Source organism: Perognathus longimembris, chromosome 6, assembly GCF_023159225.1.
Source record: "Perognathus longimembris pacificus isolate PPM17 chromosome 6, ASM2315922v1, whole genome shotgun sequence".
NCBI lineage: Eukaryota > Metazoa > Chordata > Mammalia > Rodentia > Heteromyidae > Perognathus > Perognathus longimembris.
This window is the reverse complement of record NC_063166.1, coordinates 84,034,223-84,045,540: the sequence shown is the minus strand read 5'-3', so window position 1 is coordinate 84,045,540 and position 11,318 is coordinate 84,034,223.

The following is an 11,318-nucleotide window of genomic DNA, read 5'->3' as shown; positions in this document are numbered from 1 at the left end:
CACCACAGAGCCACGCCCTCACCACAGGGCCCCGCCCCCACCACAGGGCCCCACCCCCACCACAGGGCCCCGCCCCCAACATAGGACCATGCCCTCACCACAGAGCCACGCCCTCACCACAGGGCCCCGCCCCCACCACAGGGCCCCACCCCCACCACAGGGCCCCGCCCCCACCACGGGGCCCCGCCCCCACTACAGGGCCCTGCCCCAACATAGGACCATGCCCTCACCACATAGCCACGCCCCCACCACAGGGCCCCGCCCCCAACATAGGACCACGCCCTCACCACAGGGCCCCGCCCCCACCACAGGGCCCCACCCCCACCACAGGGCCCCGCCCACACCACGGGGCCCCGCCCCCACTACAGGGCCCCGCCCCAACATAGGACCATGCCCTCACCACAGAGCCACGCCCCCACCACAGGGCCCCGCCCCCAACATAGGACCACGCCCTCACCACAGAGCCACGCCCTCACCACAGGGCCCCGCCCCCACCACAGGGTCCCGCCCCCAACATAGGACCATGCCCTCACCACAGAGCCATGCCCCCACCACAGAGCCACGCCCCCACCACAGGGCCCCCCAGCATAGGACCACGCCCCCACCACAGGGCCCCCCCCAGCATAGGACCACACCCTCACCGCAGAGCCCACCTCTACCACAGAGCCACGCCCCCACCACAGGGCCCCGCCCCCAGCACAGGACCACGCCCTCACCACAGAGCCACGCCCCCACCACAGGGCCCCACCCCCAGCATAGGACCACACCCTCACCGCAGAGCCCACCTCTACCACAGAGCCACGCCCCCACCACAGGGCCCCACCCCCAGCATAGGACCACGCCCTCACCACAGAGCCCCGCCCCTAGCATAGGACCACGCCCCCACCGCAGAGCCCACCTCCACCAGAGCCCAGCCCTCACCACAGGGCCACGCCCCCACCACAGAACCAAGCTCCACCTACAGCACACAAAAGTCATCATGGTTCAGCGCCAGATGCAGGAGACGCTGGTGTCTAATCTCCTGTTGCAGAAAACCAAACCCAAAAACAATCAAACAACAAGCCAGGCGGCAGACGCAAACCAGGCAAAACTAAAGCAAATGGTTTAATACCTATAAGGCTAAACAAGCTTTCCAATCAGAAGTACTAAGGAAAGGGACCTGTAGGACAAAAGTGGTAGGTCAGATGACAATTTTAAATGTGTGGCAAGAACACTGCATTTAAAATTTCACAGAAAAAAGTGAACTGGGAAGACATCTTTGAAGTACATATAGTATCCAGAATGTCGTTCTTAATGTAGAAGAAGCATGTCATCATCATCAAGAAGAGAAATGACAAATGTTCAGGAAAATGGACCAAAGAAAAGATCAAGCTGATTACAAACAGCAATGGCTAAGACACACAGGAGAGCTGGAGACCATCGGCGCACTGGTGGGCAGATAACCTGGAGCCTCACCTATTGGGTCAAGTTTCTACCAGCTTCTACCAGCACAGCTGCCCCTCAGGGTTTATGCAAAGCAAATAATGCAGCTTTTGAGGACGGAGATTTCGCTTACATACATTAATTCGCCAGAATGGGCTTGAGAAAATAACAAAAAGCGTCGATAAGAACATTTCAGACCCCTAAAGCATGCGTAAGAGAAGAGCATGTGGTGTTGCAAGCACTCTGCACTGGAACAGGAGGAGGAGCACACAGAGGAGCCCAGACCCCAGACATCAGAGAGCCGCAGCCCTGCTCCCCCCACCCCCACACACCAGCCTGCTCTCCTGCTGGGCTCCCTGGAGCTGGGCAGGAGCCTCCCCTGGTGGCCAGCCCTCCCACCCCAAGCCAGGTTGCAGGATGCTACAGGGCTTCCCTCCGGAGCTCATCCGCACCCACCAAGCTGACATACATTTTTAACGCTTCTTGCAGTAATTGGCTCTCTCCCACACCACTGCCCTGTCTTCCTCCATAATTCATGGCTCTGCTGGCAGTTCCTTGCTCCTAATCACCCTGACTTCTGCCTCTCAAACTGGGCCAACTGCAAGCCTCCCGCTTGAAACAAGACGCGCATGCTTGTTTTATGTTGATTATTTCACATTCCATTTATTATCCTAAAAGCTACATCTGAGACCTTCAGTTCTGTGAGGTGCCCAAGAAGCGTGAGTGTTGTTTATTTGTTGGCAAAGAATTTCTGGGAGGCTCAGTCACAAAGGAGAAAGGAAGGATCGTGATATTTTCTGCACTTGGAAAAGGTTTTCAGCTTTTTGCTATAGCCTTAAGATTTATTACCCTTGGATAAACAAACCATGGCGAATTAGCATGCTGGATTACCATATGGCCATTTGAAAATACATGCGCAAGATCTTCCACACAAATGAGCATATGGAATCATCCCAAATGTGAATGTATGGGTTAGAGGTAGTCGGAGATGACGAGGACCAAGAAAGCATTATTTGGGAGAATTAAGGAGTGGGTGGGAGGATGTGTTTGTGCCCTACAGAATGGAGCATACTTCACAAGTAAATAAGATTCCTACACCCAAAGGAAGGAAGCCGGACATTTCCCCCTTCCAGCTTGCTTTTAAATCCCACGGCAATTCCCAACTGGTGTTCTGTTTCCTTACAGACATACAGAATGAAGTAGTTAGCCTCCTCTGGTACCCTGCAAATCCACTCTTCGTTTTTCTTTTTTCTTCCTTATTTTTATTTTGTGCAAGAACTGGAGCTTGAACTTCAGCTTTAGCTTTTTCATTCGAAGCTGGCTTTCTATCACTGTAGCCACGCCACCACTTCTGGCCTTTAGCTGGTTCATTGGAGATAAGAGCCAATTGGACTTTCCTGCGCAGGCTAGCTTTGAACTGCAATCCTCAGATCTGAGCATCTTGTTGTTGTTTTTGTTGTTGTTGTTGTTGTTGTTTGCCGGTTCTGAGGCTTGAACTCAGGGCCTAGGCACTGTCCTTGAGCCTCTTTGTGCTCAAGGCGAGCCTTCTACCACTTGAACCACAGCACCACTTCTGGCTTTTTTGGGTAGTTCATTGGAGATAAGAGTCTCACCATGGACCTTTCTGCCCAGGCTGGCTTCAAACCATGATCCTCAGATCTCAGCCTCCTGAGTAGCTAGGATGACAGGCCTGAGGCACCAGTGCCTGGCCATCTGAGCCTCGTCCTATACAGCTAGAATTACAGGTGTGAGCTGCAGGCATTCCGCTTAAGCCCGACTTGTTGAATGTTTTGTGTCAATTCAGGGGCCTGGGGAGCACACGTGCTTCTAGAATGTCTTTTATCAGCTACTCTGGGTTAACAAGGTCGGCTGGGGTCTTGTCTTCATGGTTTGACAAACCAATCACCAGCATTCCGGTGGACGAGCAGGCTGTTGGGCTGTGGAGGTCTTGGCGAGGTGATTCCTGTGTGGGACACTTAGCTTCTGCCGTTTCCGCGGCGGACGGGCCCGCTGCAGCCCAGGCCGTGGCTCCTCCATGCTTTCCACCAGCGCAAACCTCCGGGCTGGTTTTGTGGACAGAGCTCTGTGGCGGGAACCGAAGCCTGTGGGCCGCAGGCTGGGCTTGTGGAGACTGAGAAGGGCCCGTCCGGGTCTCTCCTGGTTGCTCAGGTAGCCAAGGAGCCTGACACGTTTTCACCGCGTTCTCTCCACACCTGCCTCTACCCCAGTTTCCTGGCTGATTTCACGCTGCTGAAATCCAGTCTGACATCATCTTAACTTGATCCCATCTGCAAAGACCTTGTGTGCTAACCAGGCCGCCACATTCACAGGGCCCTCGGGTTAGGGCTCCGATTTATCTGTTTGGGAGCTAGGATGTAACCCAGAACACCTGGAAGGCAGAGCCTCCGTTTACCAAGCCGGATCTTTCACTCCCTTGTTCGTGCTGTGTAACTGGAGGAGACCACACTGGGCGGGGGGGGGGGGTGCACAGCCCCCCCCCCACCACCCCCATGAGGGAAGGGGCTGTAACTGGAGCAGGATTTACATTCTAATGGAGGAGTTCAGCAGTGAGCATGGAGCCAAATGCAGAAGCACACGTTCGTCCCAGGAGCGAGTAGAGGACTTGATTCCAGATAACACTCCTAGGAACTTCCGTGTGCATCAGCTCAAAGTCTGGTGTTAAACCTGCGGATGCCGACCCCTAACACATCACAAAACAGTTCACCGCAAATAAGCAGCATCAGTCGCCAGCGAACTATTTGGTGGGGTCCTCGGCAGCTTGGGTTGGTTTGATAAGGTGGAGCCCAAAGACCTGCTCCTCAGCACCACCTCAGAGCTGGTTGGAAATGCAGGGTCTGTCCCGCCCAACCCCCCACCCCCCCACCCCCGCCCCACTCCACTGAAAGAAGGTCTGCTTTTCACCTGGGGGTTTGCTTCTTCATTCAGAAATGCCACCTTGCACCCTCCTCCCCACCCCTCCCTCTTGGGAGTATATTTACTCCTTCTCTTCCAAAACGCTGCTCACTCTGCAGCAGCGGAAGGTGAGGGAGAAGCGTGTCCTAGGCTAGAGCCATCGCTATGAGTCTTGGGGAGGCTGGGGAGAAGGTCTGTCTAAAGATTAGAGGTTCAGAGCCTGGAGTTAAAAAGCTTCTATTTTATTGGGGGTATAAAACATTTGAGGCCGTTCTGAACACTATTCATACATTATTTTTCTCAGATCTTAACCCCCATCTTCCCACTGTGAGCAAGTTAATGGACAGCCAAGCAGGTCTGAGAACCCAGGCCAGTTTGCCTAGATCAGAGGGGAAACAAAGCAGCAGGCAGCTGGGGGGGGGGGGAGGGGGGAGAGGGGCTGTGCGGAGTGCATCACCTTGCACCTCTGGGCAGCCCCGGGCGCTTTTCTCAACTATTTGCCTTCCTGGTTTAGAACCTGCATTTCCTCTCCGCACGAGAGACCTTTGGGCTACAGAAGTCACGGGATCACCTGGACTCACAAGCCGCTTTAGCCCCCGGGGTATGATGACCTCTGTCAGGTCCCGAGCCCGTCTCCAGGTGAGCCTGAGCGGAGCCCGCCTCCATCGGCCCGAGGTCACTCAGAAACCTCCTCGGACCTTTCAGAGTCATTCTGTGGCCCCATCCCGGATGATTCAGAGAGCCCGACGCGGCCCCTAAGACCAAGCCCCACAGACGTTCACAGCGATTGCAGAAACCAGTACAAGGCCCAAGCCCAGTACCCTGAGATTCTCACCTGATCCCGTGTCCCTTGCATACTTCCCGAGCTGTTCATCGCCCGTGACGCCATCACTGTCCCGTGAGCTGACACAAAGAATGCTCGCCCGTTACAACAGTCCTGCAAGAGCCTCATGAGAAATACAAGCCGAGAGGAGATTGAATTTTAGATACTATAAAAGAAAGTGTTGTTGTCCCATTCACAGGATGGTGAGTGTGTTTTTCCACTCTCCTGATCTTCTAGAGAAAATAAACCCATCTCTGGATATTCATCTACACCAGGTCCACTGATTAGACACATTAATGATGGCTCATCAGCCCTATTATCCAGCAACTAGAAGGAGAAAATAAATAGAAAGAGTGAAATGGAGCATGAGAATTAAACACTATGATGCTCAAGTATCTGGGCTGGGAATCAAAAGCATGATTAAGGACTCATCACTAGCAACTGCACATCTGAGAATTTGTGCTAAGCAAATAAGGAGCTGTGCAAAGATGCCAGAGCAATATCACTGCAGTCTGTGCCATCATAGTGACAAGGTGGAAGTAACACAGATGCCGCCAACATGCCTGCAATCCCGGCTACTGGAGAGGCTGAGGGTCACCGTTTGAAGCCAGCCCAAGCAGGCATGTCCATAAGACACATCTCCAATTACCACCAGCAACAACCCAGCAAGGACAGCAGAACCAACATAAAGTGGGAAGTGGTGCTGTGACTCGCGTGGTAAAGCATCGCCCTTGAGGGGAAAAGTCAGAGTTCCAACCCAGAATTCAAAGCAGAACTCGCACGTGTATGTGTGTGTGCACATGCACATGCCTTCACACACATACACACACACCAGAGGGAACCACCAAATGATCTCATCCTCTAGTCCAGACACTCTGCAGCCTGCTAGCATGACTGAAGCTTGCCGCAGAAAAACCGGTCACGTCCTTACACCGGAAAGGGAAGTTGTGAAACAGTGTACAGGCTGTGATCTGGCCCTTTCATAAAAAGTTCCTCGTGCCCAAATCTGTAGGGAACCCTGTGGGAGAAGGCACTCTAAAATACCGGTATTTACCACCCCTTGGTGGAAAGAGGAGGGGTGGTCAAATAAAACACCTCCGGGTGGGGAGCACCCGGCGGGCCGGCCTACTTCCCATCCCACCTCATCAAAGGGCAGCACTGCCGTGCGGGCCGCACCCCCCGACGCTGGGTACCGGGGTACACGGAAGGCAGCCGGGGGAAGTGAACCCACGCAGCTTCCACTCACGCTCAGGACTGTGCACATTCCACCAGCCAGGCTCCGAGGCTCCCTGCGATGCTTGTTTGTTTTCAGTGAATTGAAATCATACCAAGTAGCGGAGGTATTTGGTTTTTTCCCCCGAGAATTTGGGGAGTGGCACAGCCAGAGAGAACCTAAGCCCGAGCTCCGAGGCCCAGTGGCTGCCGGGTGTGAGGGAGGGAGAGCGCCGTAGGGTGGCAGCAACGGGGGCATTGTGGGTAACAGAGCCTCGTCCCATTGCTGTCAGGTGGGAATGTGGTCCCGTCATCGTCAGCCATTAGAGTCCTGTGCCACTAAATCCAGGAGCCCTGCAGGATTTTCACACAATTCATCTACTTCTAAATGATGAAAGCAACGTTCAAGATTCCCACCTGGGGCCATGGAGACAGATTCCCATCGCCCGTCGATACAACCAGCCAATGCCACGAGGTTAGCCTGGTGCCCTTCCTACCCCATGTTACCACCTAGCCTCCAGCCTGTGTCCTTGCAGGACTAGACCCTCTCGGCAAAAGGGGGACGTGCTCGTCACTGGGCAGGGGCCTTCCTCAGAGGGGGCCTCACCTCCCCGATGCGTGTGGGCAAGGGTCCTGGCCTTCCTCCTCTGGCTCCGCGGGGGAGGAGTAAGAACCCATCTTGTCTGGGATGGACTTTGTGGTGGGTGGCTGTCTCTCTGGACATCACAGGTGTAACAGTGAGGACGAAGAGGAGGAGGAGGAGGAGGAGGAGGAGGAGGGCCACACGGACAGCAGACTAGATGGATAGCTCCCTGGTGCCGCGTACAGGCCTCACACGAACTCAGCTCTCACCCCCACCACAGCTGCCTGGGTCCACTTAGGTCATCTCTGAGGGGTAAGCAGGAGGCAAGTCAGGGGCCACATAGACGTAACAGCATCAGGATGACACTAAGCCAGAGGCGGCCCGGCGGTGTGAGGGCCCGGCTGAAGCTGGCGGGCGGCCGCCCGCAGCCCGGGCCTGGAGGACACGGAGCACGGTATGTTTTCATCTCGGAGAGAAGAGGCGTGGCTGGTCCTCAAGCCAGCGCGGCGTGGCTGCTTTCCGACGGGCACGGGAGAGGGCTATTTTAATTAGACGTAAGAGCACCCTGGGCACTTGTCTGGCAGTATCTTAAGATCTAAAGACCACATCTGGTTACTATTTCTTTTCTGCAAACCAAACATGGACACGAAATTAAAGAACTCAAAATTGCAATCTAGCCTCTAAGGAAAATGGAGACGCTGGATTCATTTATTAAAAATCGAGTGTTCAAATCCCTCCTTTATTTGATTAGTGAGATCATCCTCCTCTCATTGGAAGCTGCGGCAACTGACCTTAAAATAAAAATGGCATGAATTTGTAGGGACTCCCCTTGTCAGAGTCCCATAGAGACTGTCTGAAGTCACCCAAGTCTGGACTTGGAAACAACTGGAAAAGAACTGTGCGTTTAGGTTTTTTTATTTGTGTGTGTGTATGTGTGTGTGTGTGTGTGTGTGTGTGTGTGTGTGTAGAAGGCAGGGCCTTGCTTGTGCAAGGAAAGTGCTCTACCACCGATCCACCTCCCAGCCCTGCGCGTGCCTTTGAGGACTCCTGGTCCTTCTTCATTTCAGCTCAGGTCATGACAGTCACTTTTCTCGTTGTAGAAAAACTAACCAAAGGATTCTAATGTGTTGCTGCCAGTGGAAATGCTTAAAATCATTAGACACTACGGTTTCCTCGTTTATCACAGAAAGAAATTGAACCATCCATCACGATGAATGCAATGCAGTTACATATACACGTATAAAATGACATCAAGTGTCAATTGGTGGTGAGATTTAACTGAGAATTTTTTCCTGTTTTCCTCACTCATGTCTTTATTTACAAATAAAATTAAATAATAGAACTTGGCACGTTACACTGCCGTCATGATTTACATTGAGGATTACTTATTTAGAATTAAAATCTCAGCAATCTTCCTTCTTCCCCTAAACAAGTACATATACAGAAAGACTGAAAAAATACAGAAAGGCAAATGCTGAAATATGTCAGAAGAAAGCAAAGTGTGTGTGTGTGTGTGTGTGTGTGTGAGAGAGAGAGAGACAGACAGACAAAGAAAAAGAGAAGGCAGAGAGATAGAGGCAGATAGAGAGAGAGAGGAGAGAGGGAGGGAGGGAGGGAGGGAGAGAGGGAGGGAGGGAGGGAGGGAGGGAGGGAGGGAGAGGGAGAGGGAGAGAGAGGAGAGAAGCCAAGCAAATGAGACACAGATACTCAGAGAGTCATGGAGAGACAGAGGGAGAGATAAATAAGACTTTGTTTCAACTGAGACAAAAACAACTGGTGAATTGTTTTGGAAAGCGCTTTGGAAACCTTTATGCCTTCCTTGAAATTTACAAGCTTTTGGTATTAAAAAATTATTGCAAAACTTCATTTTTTTTTGGTAAAATAATGTTTCTAGCAGAAGGAAGCCGAGGCCAATACAGTGACACTCATCACTCAATTCTCACAAACCTTGATCGTCTATTCTGTTTGCTTCAGAATGGAGAGATGTAAATGGTTACACATAAGTTGGACATTCCCTGGGGAAGCCCTGCATTTCCTAATTCTTTTCTTAGAGTATTCCCCCATTCTAAGTTACAAGTAGCAGTGTGTGTGTGTGTGTGTGTGTGTGTGTGTGTGGCTGTAGTTCCAGCCTGTTCGCCCCAAGTCTGTGATTTCGAAAGGTCATCCCCAATACAGCCGTGCTGGGCAGAGGCGAGGCCTTTGAAAGGGGATGAGGGACGCCGCGCGTGGTTAACCTCTCATCTCCAGGGTGGGTTGTCTGCCACGTGACTCCAGCCCCTGTTGCATTCACAAGCTCTCTTGTCTTTCCGTCTTCCGCCGTGGGTGGACACGGCAGAGGCCCAGGTCCTACTCCCGCCCAGGGTCTTAGACTTCCGAGCATTCAGAACCACCAGAGCGCCATGACCAACTGCCCTGTCTCAGGCGAATTGCATGCCAAACAGACTGCAGCGGCAGAAATGGTTAGCTGGATGAAATCTGAACCCTCGCCTGGACACTGGATGAACATCCCGGGAGCACCCAGAACCTTGTGAGCGTGCGTGCCTGCACCCAAAAGCAGACTGGTCTCAAAGAAAAGCCCCCGTGTCATCCCTCGGCTGAGTCGCCAGCCCAAGGCGCCACTTGGTGCTGGGACGCCACCGCACTTGAAAGGATGACTGGCAGACGGCGACAGTGCAGGTGTGGGCTTCGGTGGTGAACGAAACACGCTTGCTGCTCCAGGAAAAACAACAGGCAGCATCTGCTCCCCGTGACAAAATTAAAGCTTTCAGGAAAAAAGAAGAAGAAGAAAAAAAAACAGAATCAGAATTTTATGAAACTTGTGTCTGCCACTAAGAACCTGACAGTTTCCCAACCATTCCAGCTTTTTCTGATGGTATCAGCAGACGTATTTAGGGATGTGGGCGGTTTTGTTTTGCTTTGTTCTTGTTTTGTGGAGTGAAGCATGTCAACATTTGAAACACCTGCCTGAATTAACTTTTCAGGACTACCCTGCAATGCCGCAAGCTGGCTACTTCTCAAGAAAACAAGGCTGGTTTGTTCGGCTGACGCAGCTCTGGAGGTTCGAAGGCAGGGTGTGGGATCCGCTCAGTCCTGGGCCGTTATACCACGGACCGGGTGGGCGGGTGGGTGGCGGACCTTATGTGGAAGCAAGGGGCCTTTGTGAGTCCCCAAATCTCAAACGAAGTGATTCAGACCGTAAGGATGACAACCAACGTTTTTGTTTTCTGTTGGTCATGCGGTTTGAACTTGGGGCCTTAGCGCTGTCCCTGGGCTTGTTCGCTCAAGGCTAGCACTCTACCACTTTGAGCCACTGCCCCACTTCTGGTTTTCTGGTGGTTCATTGGAGATGAGAGTCTCTTGGAGACTTTCCTGCCTGGGCTGGCTTTGAACCGTGATCCTCGATCTCAGCCTTCCAAGGAGTTAGGATTTTATAGGCGTGAGCCCCCAGTGCCCGGTGACAAATTTCTTGTTGACACTGGTACATTTGAATATATAAAGGGCCAAATGAGGTATATAACTTGGAAACAGGAAATTTTGTTTCTTGCGAAGGAATGGGGCGATGCGTTCAGCTCCTCAGCCGGGCGCGTGTGAGGTCACTGGCCGTGCGATGGCCTCTCTGGGCCCCAGCAGCTCCCTTTATAAATGGAAGGAGTGTGGCAGGTGTCACGAGGGGCCCTTCTGCCACGTACACTCTGTGGCATCGTGAGCTGTGATGGCGCCCAAATGGCCCCGCCGACAAGTCGGCAAGGGCAAGCTGGCGTGCTCAGAAGGTCGCGAGAGGCGGTGGCCATCCACGCTTTGCCAGTGAGGTTCCGGAAATCTCCGCAGTGTGCACCTGCGTCTTGCTTTCCGCACGCCGTGAACATGAACTTGAGATGGCTTGTGCGAGGGACGCAGCGACCCCGGAAATGGTTACGCCTGCTGAGCTGAGTCCCCAAGTGCTCGTGTCGTGGTTGCTGTCCCTGCCCACGGAGGCAGTTTGTCCAAAGAGAAGAGCAGGCACAAGATGTGCACAATTCTGGGTGTCACGCGGGGGCTGCCTCCTCCAGCTGCAGGGCCCACCGGGCTGTTTTACCCGAGTGGCAGCCGGCGAGCCCGGGGTGCTGCCCTCACTGCAGGCCGCCTCACAGCTGGGGCTGAACGAGGGACACGCCGCCCCCGACACGGGCTGACCAGGCTGGGCAGCTGCGGCGCACTGGGGGAGAAGGGCTGTGCATCTAATGAGGTACTGAAGGACTAAGACGTCTGTACAAAAGCACGTCAGGAAATGCCTGAAAATATCCCATTTGGGGTTGCAAAGCTTGCACTGGGGGGAGAACTTGGAATCTTACAAACCACGGTTGCATGAGATTCCTGTCCTCTACA